An 18,046-nucleotide genomic window follows, 5' to 3' on the forward strand; every position below is an offset into this window, starting at 1 on the left:
GAAGTTTTTACCAATCTTCTATTTGTTTTATTTTTCGAATTTAATACTATGCTTTATTGAGATTTACCCTTTCTTTCCCATAAGGACTACTTTTTCTACTGCCAGCTTTATAAAAGATGCCTAAAGTTTACATTCACGTTATCATAATATATCTTTACATTATTTTAAGTCCCATGGATAAATATCTCAGGCTTGTTAGAAAGACATCTCATTTCCCCTAGGAAAATGTACTGCTTTTTAAAAAAATCTTAAAATATAGAAAAAAATATTAAAAATGTTCTTTGAAGAATGGCTCTCTAAAGTATTAAGTTGTGTTTAATAATATTCCTTCTTTTACTAAAGCAATCATTTACACCGTGGACAGTCTGAATTAAAATAATCCATCAATGCATCATGGCTTAGTTACAGGCAGTGACACAAAGAATGCCATGGCAACAAACCAATGGAACTACAGAAGTTTCATAGTGTCAACAGAAACAGGGAGTCTCAGCTAGGTGACTGTCTCAGAGAGGAAGCAGGAAATATTTATAGAACCATTACTTTTAGAAATTATGTTTAGGAAGTGTTTTAAAAAGGGCACAAGCCAGTTTTGATTAAGAGACGATTCTGAAGAAAGATGGTAACATTTGGTCCCAGAACTAAACCCTGAATCTCCACTGGAAGTAAATAAGTATTAATGCAAAGTTCTTATAAGAGATCTTGACCTGACAGTCTGGGCAATATAGACACAATTGTTCCCAATGAATTCATTATATTCTTTCTGCCCTTGATACTAGCAGTCATGACATTTTCTGTGGATGAATTATTTCCTGGGGAAATCCTACATGACAGGACACTTTGGATTTCAGTCTCTCCATAGTTATCTTCTGAGAGACAAGACTAGGTTCCAGAAAAAGACATTTAAAGCATGTGGTTACGGACTTCAGAATTTACTTCAGGCTTTTAATAGGTTGGTTACCCAAGAAATAAGTGACTAGCTAAAGTTCTTTCAGAAAGACTGTAAGCAAATTTAAATACCTAAAATATCTCTTTCAATGGCACCATTATTCTAGCACTCCAAGTTATAATATTCCAGGTTTCAAATCAGAGAAGCTAGGAAAAATGACTAAATTGAAAAAGCCCCAACCACCCAAAAATAATTCCACCATTAAGAAACTTGTTTTGCTGAAGCTATTTTATAGATTTGCAAAGCTATCTGGAAAAAAAAAAAAAGAAGTATAAGGAGAACGGCAATAAAAAGTTGTGTGAAGTTTCATTAGATGCTGATATTGCTTCTTCATTAATTACAAAAAAAAAAAAAAATCCCAACCCAAAACCTTGTGATGACAACAAGCAGGTATTTTTCAAGTCAGTGGTTGAGTAACCACTGAGTCAAATGGCTCAGTGATTAAATAAGATTGTCACATGAACAGAAGTCAAAATCATCGAAGACTATAAAGGAAAAAAAAAGAGAGTTAAAGAGAAAATAACTCTCTTCCTAAAAGTAGAAATCAGAGTTATACGTGCTTGCACAAAATAAAATAAGAACTTATCTTGAAATAAATGAATCTTAACGAATGATTTCGTTATACTGATGGGGAACTACTGATGAAAGAGATAATATGAAGGAGGAAATCTTTCTGCCTATAATTAAAGCTGTTATTCTGTTCTACAAAAGCTTTTACAGTACCATGATATATTTAATCGTTTTCCCTCAGTAGCTCATGGAATTCAGTCCTGGATACTATTTCTTTAATTATTTTCATAATCTTTTGTTTCTGCTTACATGCACTGATTAAGATAATAATTTAAGCACTTTTTAACTCAAATATTCTTAGGTGTAGAGATAAATTTAAGCACAGCACACAATTCCAAACAAGTTTATCATAAGTGATTGCCCAGGTGGACAATATTTGCATCTGGGCAACCAGGAGTGCAAAGTTTTCAGTTCTGCTTCATTAATAGTGATATAAATCAGGAGTATTTATGGAAGTCAGTGAACTAAACAGTTCTAAAAGGAGTGGAAGGAGACACAGGACTGGATGGCTTGCTTTTTTGAGGACCACACAGTGGATGACATTTCCTGCTTTTTAACACAGCTTTAAAAGTCAGAGAAGTAAACTTCCACTTAGACAGTGTCATAAATTTCAGAGGGAAAAGGTCTTGGGACCTTTGGCAGCTTATACTTTTCTAAAATAATAAAGCTTGTAAGACTCAAAGGTTATGTGGTTATGTTGAGGGGTTCAATTTTTTTTTTGCATTTTGAGAACTTTTGCTTTTTCACAAAAAAAAAAAAAAAAAAAAAAAAAAAAAAAGTAGCACTTCTGGAGTTTAAGCCTAACATTGAAATGCTTTCTCATACATTCAATCAGTTCTGTATCCTGAAAAGGTCTGCCTCAAAATATGTTCTGAATTTCTACCTTTTTACTCTCTTATGCAAATGAAAAAGTGTTCTCTCTTTCAGAGTAAAATTTCATTTATATACATGTGAACAGCTTAAGTAAAATCTATTAAAATGTCATTGCAGTCATTATGTATTTTTTAAATTTCAAAGAGGAATGCATCTGGGCTTGTTCTTCAGCACCGCCAAAAAATTAACTACAGAGACCATTTCTTAAACATCTGAATTCTTTCCTAAGAGAGATTTTTCTAGGGAATCAACTCCATGGGTCTATTCACCATTTTTCCCCTAACATAAAGTGTTTCTTTATTATGTAATGCATAAAATTCTTAATATGAAAGATGATGGTGATAAACACCTTCAACATCTCTAAAACTGTGTGTCACAAATCACAACAGGACAATCAAATAACTAATATCCAAAGTATGACACATAGTCATGACAAACTGAAATATAAAGAAAATCTATTGTACAAAAAAAGCAAACTACTTTGGTTTTTCTTTTTTAATTAAATGTCTTTTTTTAACACAAGAGAAGTTAATAAAGACACAACTAGTGGCTTAAAACAATAAAAAAGAGCACTGTGCCTTCTCTTTCTCTTATATTTCTGTGTTTTTTTCTTATTTTGAAATATTTTCCTTTTAAAACAAACCCTAAACTTTTCTTCTGCCAATCAGTATCGACAGTGGCTATAATGGAAAACACACCTCATAAAGTTACATCTTTTAGAGAAGTTGTGGGGTTTTTTTTGGTTTTACTAACAGCATTGTAAAAGAAAAATACATATTTGCTAAAACGCAATGAAATCCCCAAGGTAGAAGCATTGGCCATATTAGTTTCAAATTACTAACATTTTTATACAATTTCTTAATGAATTAAGAATTATTGGCGACTTATTTTAAAGGCCAACCACTTTTGATTTAAAGAACTATGAGGTACATGCTTCACTGTCAGCAATCCTTCCAGTACCATTCTCTTTTTAGAGTACAGGAGACTTCTACAGCCTTCCAGACTTAAAAGATCAGCTCCCAAAGATCCCTACATTCCATATGAATTCTGTATTAGAAAAACCTGACCAGAAGTTTTCAAAATAAAAATATACCAGCAAAGCTGTGCAGGAGAGCTGATAAAAGCAGCATGTGCCCATGTTCACAGCCTACTCCTCTCTCTATGGGAAGAAATATCCACCCAGACTATTCAAGGGTAAAATCATCTCTGGCATTTTGACCACTTAATGCTTACAAAGAATTTAGTATAAGGATCTAAGTCAGGCAAGAAATTAATGTTCCTATCATGTATACATCCTCCCCTGAAGGAGATTACAGGCAATTAAAGAGGATGGTTTAAGTGTAGCTTCCAAGTTCTTTGACAGCTTCATCATGTAAAGGAGTGCAATGCTAAGTTTCTTAATTCTAGAGTGTCCTTGATGCTTCTTGGTGTCTATTTCAAAATCTTTGGAAGACAGCCCTCCCACTACCCAAAACAACTGAAAAGCAGCATGGGATAAGTTATTATTATTATTATTATTATTATTATTATTATTATTATTATTATTATTATTATTATTATTGAATTGCTGAAGGAGAAAATACTGAGGGAGAGGAGAGGCAAAAGCCCTTATCTCTGTTACAGGATTTTCTCACTCTGAGATTGCTCAGTGTGGCACGAATGGATTTAGCCTTCACAGAGTTTATGGGACAGTATAGGAAGAGAACTTCTTTGCTAAAGAGAAGTTATTTCAGGGTTTCTGGAGATCCAGGCTGACTCAGGAACCCATACCAATTCTCCCAGGAGAATGAGCAGGTAAATATTAACAAAGTTACATCTCCACATAAGTAAAAAAAAAAAACAAAAACCACCAAAAAAACACGCCAAGAACTGTAATTTCCAGTTTTTTTCAGATGAATTCTTTTTCTTTTGGCATTTAAAATATGTTTTCTTGTTTCCTCATTGTGCTGTGCTTTTTACATGCCTGCATAAGCAGAAAGCCTTATGCATCACAGTCTTGCCATGAAGGGAAAGAGCCCTCATAGAGCCTCACAGGAGTTCTTTGGACCTAAATTGGCCTTTCAAACATAACAGCATTGCTTCAGAAGGCTTTTGGCTCACCCATCCAGGGGCTGTGCTGCCTGGGCTCTCCAGCTCATTGGGAACAGAGAATCTGCTCCAGTTTGGGAGCCAACTGCTGGTGTGACACTGACAGATGCAGGACCCATATGCCCAGGTCTGGGTAGGATGCCTCAGTCACTGGCATCTGGATGTCAGCTTGCCTTCTCTGGCTCTGCTTCTGCCTTTGCTGATAAACCCAGTTGTGTGTTTGTGTGTTCTGGGGCAGCCTGCTGCTGCTCTGCACTCGTGTTTTGGGGATTACTCAGGGGCTCCTCTCTATTAAGGAGTACTCTCTGAGCATAGCATGCATCCCTCAGTGCTTTCATAGACCACCACACATCTAATTCCAATATTCCTACTGCTCCTGGTGATTTCAGCATTGATGATTAATTCTTGCAGGTGCAGCAAATCTGTAGAATCTGTAAATGCTCATTTCCTGTCTAGTGGCTAGGAAGTTATGCTGATATCATCCATTACCTTTTAATCCTAAAAAAAAATTTTTTATTGCTAGACGTACTGCCTGGAATTGCAAGTGTAAGATTTGAATGGCCAGAAAGACATGCTCATGAAGAGGAAAACACACATCATTAAAATGCTTTAATAGTAAAAAAAAAAACAAAACAAAACAAAAAAGAAAACCTGTGTAAAAATTTTACAAAATACTAGTGACACCTACTTAGATATCCACATGTGGCACCCTGGCAGACATATTCCTGAAACTAAAAGAAATAAAATGCCGTTTAAGTAAAATTCTGTGCTCTGCTCTTCCTACTGTTCTTCCTTAGCTGCTCTGAAAAAGAGACTTTTTATCTCTTGAGAATGAAAAGTATTGACCTAAGTAATTTTGAACAAACATTGATAATAACCACAAATTAATAAATGTCAACCATTTCCTTAGGAAATAAATAGGAAAGGCTACTTTCTGTTTAAATTTGGAGTCTACCAAAAGCAGAGCCTATCCACGAGGGAGGTCACTGGATCTCATTCTAGAGCAAGGCTCAATGGTATGTGCACTCCTATACCCAGCAATAGCAGCTACAAGCACTTCATGCCAAGCCTCCTACATGCAGATAATTTATACCCTCATCAGGAATAATCTATCTGGGAGTTGGGGGAACTTTTGTAGAATGGAAGCCAAATGCTGCTAATTGGCCTTGGCAAACCCTGGAAGTGTGGGGGGCAGCACAAAGCCAGGAGCCTAAATGTGCAAGGACTGGATGCAGCAACCCTCTTCCCCTCCCACGGCATGTGCACAGCCTTATGTAGCCTAAAATGCAGCCTAAAATGCAAAAGTGTGGAATCTTAAGCAGACACAAATAAGAATTCTTACTGTGGCCTCAAAGCAATGCCAGTGACAAGAGCAGGTCTTTCCATGGGAAAGTGCATTATCTGCTATTAGCCAGATGACATATGGGTTCAGTCTTCCAAAAGGCACAGCTTTAGGAGCCCAAAACTAGGTGTTTAACTAAAATATTCCAGTTGTGGTGGTGGTGGTTTTTTTGTTTTTTTTTTTTTTTTTTTTTTTTTTTTTTTTTTTTTTTGGTGCAGCTACAAAACCTAATAATTAATACTTACAAGATACTAAATGCAGAAACTGTTCTTTCATTCTGAGAATGTCAAGCTTGGGTTTATTATAAATAAAACCAAGTATTTTTTTTCTTACTTTGACAAAGCAATACAACAGCATATCCCTGAAAATCTGAACTGCTTCGTTCTTTCTTATATACATTCTGCTAAATATTATTTATGTTTAGAACATCTAATACTTTTTCTTCAAAGGGAGAATCATATTAAGCATTTGATTCCCCTTGACTACGTGATTTGCAAAGGATGAAAAACTCTGCCTTGATCATTTCTGTTTCAGACATGTAAATGCAAAAATTGTTTGAGAGAGAACAAAAAAAAAAAAGACAGCAAATTTAGCAGGATAGTCTTTCAATGATACTTTTTCAAGTCCCAAACATTTTGTTCTTAGAATTAACAGAGGGCTTATTCTTATTTCCAGAATTGCCTGCTGTCCATAATTAAGTCTTGAAATTTTAATCCATAAAAGAAATACATTCTTTATGTAACATTTTGGTTGTTTTGAGACACTGAGTCCAGACTTTTAACTTAAATCTCACCTGTAAATTACCTTCTTCGAGACTGTACAGAGATTCTTTACTACATGTCTGCTACATCTCAGGACTCCACTAAAGCTCTGTCTTTGTTTCATTAATTTTCGACAAAATTAACACTCTTCAAATCTTTTCACCTGATGTTATTTTGGAACAGCAAAAAGCCAAGTGGCTTTATTAATTAATGGTTAGGAGACAGCTCCTACAGTTAAGGTCTCTTCTCTAACAACTCTTCTCTACTGTAGGACTCTCTTGCATTTTGAGAAGGACTTCTGAAGTCTAGACACAGACATACAGCCACTACAGATCTTTCTTTCTCCTTAAAGAGGGCATTAAAGGCAGCTAATCCATCACCTCAATGCCAAAAAAAACCCAAAAAGAATCAAATCATAATGATTAAAATCTATATGTTGAGCAGAAGATACAATTGAAGGGAAGAACAGAATAACAAAGTGCAAAGCAAGCCCATGATACACACTTTAAATCACTAGCTATAATAAATATCTAGCTATAATAAATACCTATTACAATTTGCAATGCATTAAATCAAAACTGAATTCTGTGAGACTCTATCAAAGAGGTATAGTTGTACAGTAATCCAAAATAATGGTACATATCTAAATAGGAATCTCCTTAAAATGTGAGAAATGTAAAAGGAGAAAATTCATTGGCTAAGTGCTGTGTATAATTAACAGAGTCCAGCCAATTTGCAGCTTTTGTGACTATTTAGTGTGTGTGTGTGTGCCTAAATGTGATACCACGTAATTACACATAACTGCTTCACTTGTGGAAATGTTATCTTTCTTCTCATAGTCCCTTTTTTTAATTTCTAAGTTCTAATACAATGACATTTTAGCAGCAACTAATAGAAATAACAATTTAATCAGCTTTTGAGATGATATACTTCAGAACAGAGAGCATGCTCTACAAACCTGACTCATTCATTTCACCAATATCTGTATTCCCTTAAATGTTATGTGCTTAAAAGTCTGTAAAGGTGGCTACACTGGAGTTACTTTCCAAGTAAATCCAGGAAAAACAGAACTGAATCTTCAGGTTTTATAGCACTGGGGAAGTTTGAACACATAGTTCCATGGCAATATTTAATTTTCTGTTCATTTATGCCTCACAGTTGGAAACAAAAAAAACCAGGCAAACAAACAAAAAGTGACTAGCAGATAGTTGATGAACTAACTCAGAGCTAAAAGCAGCCTTAAACAATAGTTTTCACATGAATCTCAGCTGCCCATGATCCATTTAAGGGTTTTCTGTATTCAGATAAAACCCAACCCTTTCCCAGCTGCCAGGATAAAAAGAGGGCACAGAGTGCTGCCCTTCACATCCACTGCAGAGCAGTATGAATGATATTTAAGGCCTCTTTTGAGTGGTCTATTTTTTGTAAGACCTGAAATAAGAAATATTGAAATCTTTGAAACTGTCATCGATGTTTTCAAAAAAAAAAAGCGATGAAAAATATCAGTTAACTTCCCCAGCATGCCCAAGAAATACACTTTCCCCCCATTTTTATTTATTTATATAAAATCAACACTCCTTCCCTCTCTGGATGAATGCTGTGATTGAACAAAAAGGAAAAAAAAAGTTTTCTGAAACAAGGACATTTACTGCCCTCACCTATATACCTTTACAAACACCACAGAAGGTATAATTCTTCTTGGTGAACCCACACATTACTTTATGCTGTCTATACTTTTCAAGCCACCTTACTTCAGAGAAATATAGGGCAAACCCCCCAATCACAGCTGAATGCAGACTCCATTATAGTTCTGTTGATGCAGCTGAAGGAAAAAAAATAAAATTCTCCTTCAGCTTCTAGAGGCTGCAGAAACTCCTCCATTTCTTTTAATGACCTATTCCCTCTGTTTGATTCAATACAGCCCACTGGCTATGGAAATGACAACACTCAGCAGGTGACAACAAAATGGTCAACAAACCGGGCAGAGATATATCATTTTCTTCAAATAGTTTCTCAGGAATTAAATGACACACCGCTGTACGAGTACCTGTCCTGCTCAGATCAAATTTTTTTACATTAAACAAAACCGCACGTTTCTATATAGATATAGTTTCCGTATGAAAGGCAGATTTCAGTGTACTGCTCCAAGCTCCAGTTGCAAAACAATTTGCTGCTTCCCACACCTCCCCAGTCTCCTTTTAGCATATAACCCCCCTGGGCAGCAAGGGCTTGGCTGTTGTACCTTTGCTGTAACTCCAGATTGAAAGCCCTGCCCTTCTGGACTCAATCTGATGCATTTGCTATGACTGGGACAAATTGGAGAATGCAAATGAGCACCTTTTGAGTCTCCTGAACCCAGGAAATTCTCTTGCTACGTGTTCCAGCTAATGGACCTGAGATGTCCTTTGTAACAGTGCTGTCTGTGCAACTCCTTTAACCTTTTCAGATTCTGATCTAGCCTTTGTTCCCAGCCCTTTTTAGAATCATGCAATGTATCAAGTTAACCTCTGTTATAATTTAAGCTGGTGTAACACCAGAGCCATGCCATAGCATGCAGTGGCATTTACACGTGTTTAAAGTGCAAAAGAGCATCCAACAATGAATAGAGGCCCACAACATTAAAATTTCTGAGAGCTTTTTCTGCTTACTTTCAGCTTCAAATACTTATCTTTACCCTGAATCATTTAAACTAGTAGACAATGAAACAGTTAGATTTCTAAATTTCTAAATAAATTAACATCAAGGTTAAGAGTTTGCCCTTTCATGACAAGAGTATGATCTTCTGAGAAGACTGTCAATCTGCAGAGTACTTGAGGAGCAATTGCAGATGAAGCATGAACAGATTCCTAGGCAGATTTTATAGAAATCTACAGAAAGAAGCAGAAAGATGAACTAGCATTATCCTCAAATCAAAAAGGGAAAGCTGCTACTGGAGATGCCTTGTGCCTGGAAAGTAATCTTTTCTTAACAGTCATCTTTTCTTACCAGGGTCCTATGACTTTTTCATAACATTGCAGAATTTACACTGACTTTCTGCTTTTAAACTGTGGTTATGACTGAACAGTTAATAAACACATCTCATGTCACCCCAAATTACTGCTTCCAAGTAGATTGTGTGCCTTTCTTTTCTCAACACAGCCTTTAGTATGCTGTTATTCTCCTCTCTTGCTGGTTTGTTTGTTTTTGATTTTCTTCCCAATTTAACATTCTTTGGTCCTGTCCACTTAGAACTGTATCTTTTCTAGAAAGTTATACTTTTATCAGGATATATACAATCTCTTAAATCATAAATCCATCCCTGTTCATTTTATACTAAGGCACTACAGCATCCCATTTATTACTGTTATATCTCTGTTTTGGAATTACTAAGCTAAACTGCATAATCATAAACTAGTCTAGAGAAAACACGGTTGCATACTAAATGCTTTTGATTTTGGATAGAGATGTAGACTAAATAAATGTCTTTTTTTTTTTTTTCTCCCCTTTGTTCAGTTGTTGGACTGCATTTTGCTGAGAGCATTTGGTGTTCCCTTTGGTTTTGTACTCAAACTCTCTGGATGCCACTTTATGTCAGGAAGAAAACTCATCAATATAGGCTGCACTTGACAACTAGGAAGTTCAGATTCAAAATTTAAGCCCACAAAGTAGAGTCAATATATGCCCTACAGAAATCACCCCCCCCTAGAACTTTTACATGATCTCCAAACCTCCAGTTCTGACTTGCTGTGTACCTGTTCTGTCTCACTGCATTTATGCACAGCTCTTTGCCAATTGCTTTGCTGTGTGGTTTGATCAGTAACAACCATTTCCTCTTAATTAATCTATTTAATTTCCTTTTTATTTTTGGCTACTGATGCATAACTTAACCTCTATGTCATCCCCAAAATTTTTACTTTCAGAAGGCACAGCTCTATGCTCTTCAACATACCCTAAGTTTTGCCAGCCTTTTCATATTTTCCTCTTTTCATCTGCCTTTGACACATGCTAACAGATGTCAGTTATAGTAATCTACCCCTTGAACCCAATGCAGACAAGAAGCTGAACAGTCTTCATCCTCAGAAAGTGTACCACTGACATCACCATTAGCAATTGCCCTTCACAAATTTCCAAGCCAGTAGAAGTCTTTTCTCCTGACACCTTTTACAGCCTGGAAAAATCCTCCATCAGTACTACCATCTGCTGCTTCCTCACCTTTAGTCTTGTGTCATCGTTTCTATGTTGACTGGTGTTATACAGAGAGAACCTCATCATGTAATACTCAGAATGACTGAAAATAGTAAATGATAGGATAAATCTTCTCCCTAATATTTCATAGCACTCCAACACTTTCCCTGTCTCTTTTCCTACTTTTTAAATTTTCTTGTCAGATGGGACTCCCTTATGATAATTCAAATATTGGAAGAAATGAGACTCCCACTCAGCAATAGCCTAGTCAGTCAACTCCTTTTTTTCTATTGCCTCTATCTAATGAGAACACTACAAAGCTTTACAAAACATTTGTGGGGGGAAGAAAAATTTTAGAGCTTTGTAACGCATTCACTTATGATTATTCATACTACTTGACTGATTTTAATACCTAATTAACAAGGGGTTTACAAGGTAAAGTATTGTTACTTTTTTCCCTTCAGGAGAAAGTTCTGTTTCTCTATTACATTGTTAATCATGTGCAACATTTTTTACCATCCAAAACTGTTCACTACCACAAAAACGTAAGTGATTTGCTCTGTTTCCTGTTCTCTAATTTGCCTTAACAAAACATTTTCACAAATTTTGCCCAATCAAAACTGGTTGCATGCTTAACACACATATTTGCAATGTACAGAGAACTTTATCCACATACTCTCCAGCAAAATGATTTTTTTAAAAAAAGGCATCATTGTCTTACTATATTCTAATCTAGTTATTATGGATTAATAGCAACATCTTCCAAACATGATTAAATACTGTAGTGAAACTGTAGAGTAAACTCTTTCCACTTTTTGTCTAGAAAGCTTGATAGAGTACCATCATTCTAAAAAGGTATGTCTATAATTCTACAAAAGTACTGACAGAAATCCAGGACAAGACCCGTTTGGACAACAGAGAAATGGTATGAAAGTTCCCTTCAAATTTGGTCTTTCATTCTACACCTTCTGTGTGTGATAACATTGACTTACAAACTCGATGATAAAACTGCATTAACTTGAGAAAACATTTTCCCGATAACAACTTCCAATTTTTCTGGCTGAAGATGGGAAAAAGCCTTTTATTTTGTAACTTACTGAGATATTAACAATCTTTGTTTGCATTCAGTTGATGATTCACGTGACCCTGAGTACTTCTGAGAGTCTCACAAATGCAGTTCAATCTGTTATTTGCAGCTAATACACAGCTCAAAGAGTTGGATGGGATACAGCTTTACCTCAGTTTAGGACTGCAGGTGGATGGGGTACTAGCTACCTGCAAACAGAAGAATTTAAGAGTGTTCACTTGGAGTAGAAGAAACATTAATTTTCTTCTTTCCTGAAAAATTTAATCTTATCTGACATGCTCCAGAAAACAAGCCAACGACTCAGCCACTCTATATGGTACTGGCATCACCTGGAATGATTCACTAGAAACCACAGAAATTTTATTAATCTGCACATTTATAAAGGCCCCTCTTTGAAACAGAATAGTATACTAAATTGACAAATAAGTTATATTTGTACAGTTTCATGTCAGTCTTATTATCACAGTGTTGAATACATTGATGAAAAGAATTTAAAAAAGAATATCAAACTATTCAGGTGAGAGGTGTTATTTGATTGTTCACAATGCTAGCAATCCATTAGGATTTTTACATCCATAGGATGTGGGTGTTTTGTTTATTTGTTGACTTTAAATAAGGAAAAGCTAAAATAACAACAATGGGTCTAAATAGCCCCTGGTTTCTCTATAGGATGAAGGTAAAGAGACAATTAAATCCTCCATGAAGTTCCATCCACCATCAGAGGCTTCCAGTGGAGTGAAAAGCATGTGAACCAAGACTGCCTTTCATGCATGGAAAGTCTGGGATAACTGCATGTGGTAAAGCCAAATTTCGGCATTAGAGCCATTTGTAGCTTCCAAATAACTCAGATTCTGCTCCCATTCTAGAGTGACATTCCATGATCAAGGTGTGATGATTCCAAGGTTTCTAGGAAGTAAAACAAGGTCTTACAGGCCTTGTGCATGTTTCAGATTACTTTGTTGGGTCATTTTGGACACAACTGGACACCCACTACAGGTATCCTCTGTACACTGTTAAGCAGTTCATTCAAGGTAAGTGGTTTGTAGTTGGTGACTTTTGACTCAATAAAGAATACAACTCATAGGGTCAGATTGTTTTCATTGAGGTTGTTTTTCCTTAGATCTTAATGGGAAGCTGATTTTTCTTCTCTCATTGAATCTGATACCGCATTTACAAAGAACTTTTGTTCGCCACAAAATACTTAATGGGAGAGAAAGGTGCAACACAAAGCAAAAGGGAAATGGACGTCTCATAAAATTTCCAAGATAACATTCAACAAGGTTTATGAAAAGCTTCTAGGAAGGTGGGTGGGGACCTTCCTGGAACAGAGGAGACTTCAGGAACTGTCACCCACTTGTAAATCACAGGTGCAAAACAGATCTTGCTATTGGAATAAATGAGATTGGTAGTCAGATTTTTTCTCTTCTAGTTCAGTAGTTCAATTCTATCAAATCTATCAAAATTATCTACTGTGCAATAACTTTAGGCACGCAGCAGAAATCAACTATGGCCTTCCAATTAATTTGATTTTGGATTCTGTTTGGTTGGTTTGTTTTTGTTTGTGTGGTTTGAAACTCGTGGTACAAATCTACATCATAAGGGTTGTTCATGCCAGTGCTCCCAACTGCACATGCCCACAAAAAGAAGAAAAGGATCCACTTTTTGTTGCACTGACACTTTGATATCCTTCCAAACTTCACACAAAATGAGGTAGGACAGGAGTGTAACTACTGAGTGTCCTCTAAGAAGACAACTAGTGTCTAAGTTACTGAGTATTTGATGAGTACAAAATGCTATATGAAAGTGTTAGAGATTCTTAACATTTCAATAGGCACTGCTGAAGCAAAGAATGCAATTATGAAAGTTATCACTTTTGTATGCAGAAATACAAAATGTATATTGCTTACTACAGTTCAGATATATACTCCTATTATTATTATTACTTACACCATCTTTCCAACCTAGCCTGACTTCAAAACTATTCCATTTTGATCGATTCCAAATATTTAGTCTTTAAAAAGGCACTGGTGTTTTTAAAGGAAGAAATATGTATTTTCAAAATATTAAATTTTATTTGAAAATAACGTACATTATACTTTTAATTGTTTTATAGTCCAAATTGTAAGGTGTGTTCTTTTTTGTTCAAGAATTTTAAAAGCAACTAATTTAAATATGCAAAATTATCTTGAGTTGTTCATACGTGAACTTAAAAGCCATGCAACACAGGAAAATTAAGTAATTATGCCTCCAAGTTATTTACTGCAATTAAGCTCATTTATCATATGCAAATTAGTGCAAACTGGTCTCATTAGTTACTAAATTACTCAATATGAGCTGAACAATGTAGCACTCCAGTTTGTAATGAAAAATCCCTGTAGAGGCAAGCAGTATCAATTAAGCTAATTTGCATATGCAAATATATTCACTAACTTTCTCTTTTCTCTATATTTAGTTCTACATTTCCTGATCATTCCTGATTATAAGAAGACTATGGGGTTACTGACCCTTTTTCACACCTTCTCAATAGCAATGAAGTTACAAAAAAAAAAAAAAATCCAGAGGTCCTGAAAAATTGATGAAAATCTTGCTAATTTTTACAACCAATTTAAGCCAAATTTTTAATAGTAGGTACCAGAAATAATTTTTAACTGGATTTAGTTGATATATATATATATATATACACACACAGAGAAATATTAACCATAAGATATCTCTCCTTGTTATAACACCACATTTCAGAAGAAAAGGAATGCACAAGACAAGGAAAACAAAGCCCATAATTTGGCAAATCAAAAAATCTACTCAAAGATTCATTAACACATTGGCATTATCTACTTTTCTCCTCCACTACATCCTACTCTGCTATTCATAATTCAGGTGATTTTTCTTGGAAAACATTGAAAAGACATTACACTGACAGAAAGATTCTGATGTAATAGTGTTTGAGCAATCATCCTTTGTGGTGTCTTTTTTTTTTTTTAACAAGCAGAGAGTGGATAGTGCCTTTGGCTTCAAACCTACCACTGGGAATCTCTTCAGCATCATATCCAGCAATCAACTGTGGCTTGGAGATTCTTTTGACATAGAATCATATAATTTTGGACTGATTGAGGAAAAAAGGGTCCTTAAAGATCACCTAGCTCCAACCCCCCTGTCATGGGCAGGGAACTTTTCACTAGACCAGGTTGCTCAGAGCCCCATCCAATCTGGACCTTCCAGGGATGGGGCAGCCACAGGCTTTCTGGGCAACTTGTTCCAGAGCCCCACCACCCTCAAAATGAGTGTTGGATTTCATATGTAAGCTGAGTATAAGCCTCTTTGTGTATCTAGATTGTCTAAAAGACAAGGGCAAAGATGCATCCAGCCTTACTCAAATGAAGCACTTTAAAAGCATTAATTTCCCTTTTATCAGGGTTTTTATTCAATTTTTCACCTCTGAATTTATGTAAAGGCAACAGTGCACTGAGGTTTTTTTGCAGTTGATGAAGTCTGCCGTTACCAGAACAGAACTGTATGATCCCTGGGCACAAATCCTATCTCAGATCAAGATCAAGAACTTTTTTACTTTTATTTTTTTCATGATGGGTAGAGCTTCACTTTTCTATTTTCTGCACTTAACTGCGTATGGGAGAAAACCTTTAGAACCTGTATCAATCATCAACTAAGCAGTATTTAAAAGTTTGATTCCCTAATAATAATAATAATAAAAAAATATCATGGATGAAGGCATCCTTCATTGAGTGATGACTAAGCATTATATACAAATACATGTATTTAATATGTATGGACATGATTAATGTATATAATGTATACCTAGACATGCATATAATGCATACCTGCTTGTAGACTCAAACTGTAAAAATATCACAATGTACCTCCATTTCTGTTTTTGTAATGTAATTTCAAATAAACTATGCCTACTCTTTTAAAATCTACTGTATTATGCATATTTGTCTATCAATAAATATTGAAGTATCAAAATATTAAAAAGATTAGAGAGGCTCCTTAACTTCTGGGCTTACACTTAACCCAGTCTTCAAAATATTAATAGCCAAAGGGATTACACAAATTATTAATTCAAATTCTTCAGATAGCAGACTCTGAAATCGAAATTCCCAAGGTATAATCAAGGTTTTTTACTTCACTTGTAAACAATACTTATCATGGTACTTATTTGAAAATAATTTCTGTGAGTAGCAGATTAGGTGAGAACATGTTAGAACTGTATTCCACTGTGGAGTCTGCCCAATTGTTGTTTTAAAAAAACATCTTGTCTTCTGGTGATTATATTTCTATCTATTAGACCACGAGGCAGTACTTTGAAGTTCATTCTGATCTGTTTAGAAATGGTGCATTTGAATGTATGACCTAGGTTTTTCTAAAAAAAGGGTTGATAGCTCTGCTAAAATAAGACAAAATTTTAACATCTTATGATAAAGCTGTCACCACTGTTAATTCATACTGTCCTTTATCCATCACCAACACAAATATCAGAGTGGAAATTCCTATGATCAACAGAGAGATTCATGGGAGAACTTTGATAAAAGCATCACCTTCTTTGAAAAGGCCACACCTCAACAGATGCTCAGTACCAGGCTGATGGTAATTTTGATTTAAAATCCTCAGTTTAGAGTACAAGTGCAATAGAGGGGTTTCTTTAGTAGTAGTATGATGAAGCTACATCCTGAAAACACCTTAATTTACCACAAATAAATTAAAAAAAAAAAAAAAAAAAAAAAGCAAAAATCAACCTGCCCCTCCCAAAAAAAGAAACCACAAAAAAATCCCAACAACCCATAAGTGGAATCTAGTAAAAGCAAGTATAAAAGTCACCAATTGTTTTAATACACAGTGAGTGAAAAACTCAAATATCAAGTAGTTTTCAAAGCAGCCATCCTAGGTTTTTTTCATTTTCCTCCATTAGAGTCACACTTAATATCTAAAGAGTGTAAATAAAGTCTCAATGACGTTTTACTTATATTTGAATTATAAATAATATGGTAAAAACCATACCTTTAGAATATATGATATGTTTACACACTCAACATACTGACAAACTCCACAAACTGACATATCACAAAACTGCTAGATTTCTAACTTTTTTTCTACATGTATGAGACAGCACAGCAGTATTCCTGCCTAATATGCAAACACAGTACTGTAGATACCTGGTGCAGATCTCTGACACAATAACTACAACAAAAGTATTTGCTTACAGAATCAAAAACTTGACCTAGACCTCTGCCAAGAGCGCACAACTAAGCAAATAATTTCATTCATGATTCTTGCTCCAAAGAGAAATTAATTCTACTAGTTAATTTAATGTTTTCCTAAAATTATCTTTGTTGCTATTCTGCATTTAGTTACTTTATAAAGACATGAAAATTCTGACATTATCTATAGTGCTTTTGAATACCACAGCTGAGTTAGTACAGAGAGATAGCTCTCAATCATTTCAAATTAAGTGGAATATTTCTCATGATAATATCCTAATTTACCTCTCTTGTACCTCTCAAAAGATAATACACCAGACAATATATTTGCATTGAGAAGCTGTGTACATTGCTAAATAAGAGCAGTTATTCAGTGCCACACTTGGAAAAGACTGTGTGGGTTTTATTTCCATAGTGTTGGTTTGCCTTACTGCAAAGCACATCACATTTTCTTCTTAATTGCTTGTGCTCCACATTTGATCACTTCAGCCGAAGAAAGTTTGTAGTAACCCTGGCAAAATAGATCATGCACAAGAATGTTTCTATCAGGTCACTGTTTTTCAGTTGTGTCTTCCTGGAATAGGATGACTTGTGTCATGTGATAAACTTGCTCAATAATACCAGACCAGTTTGCAGCCCACACCTAAGAGACATGATTTTATTCATTTTTTAATCTCTGCAATTTCCCCCAGATTTGTGATATATAATTGTGACAACTGAGATATCATGGAGAAAAGCAGTGCTCATAAACTAAAGTGGGGGGAAAAAACCCCTCAACCCTAAATTGATACATGACATAAGACAAGTCACCAACACAAAATACTGGTTTGTACACACATTCACACAAATGCATAAGGGCATTCTGCAAGCAAACACCTACTGCACAATTTTAAACAACAAAATATTGTGATTCAGCAAAAATCTTGCCTTCATTCTCATTAACAGTCTCCCAATAATGGACTTTCAAAATCAAAAATTATGAGAATAAAAAATAATCTCATC

The 18,046-nt window shown here is 35.2% G+C and overlaps 1 protein-coding gene across 4 annotated transcripts in view; it reads right to left on the minus strand.

Moving 5' to 3' along the window:
* Positions 1-18,046, minus strand: part of NPAS3 (neuronal PAS domain protein 3) — a 594,316-nt gene that overhangs the window by 278,647 nt on the left and 297,623 nt on the right. The gene's annotated exons all lie outside the window — the stretch shown is intronic.

Source organism: Sylvia atricapilla, chromosome 6 (assembly GCF_009819655.1).
Source record: "Sylvia atricapilla isolate bSylAtr1 chromosome 6, bSylAtr1.pri, whole genome shotgun sequence".
In the NCBI taxonomy this organism is placed as follows: domain Eukaryota; kingdom Metazoa; phylum Chordata; class Aves; order Passeriformes; family Sylviidae; genus Sylvia; species Sylvia atricapilla.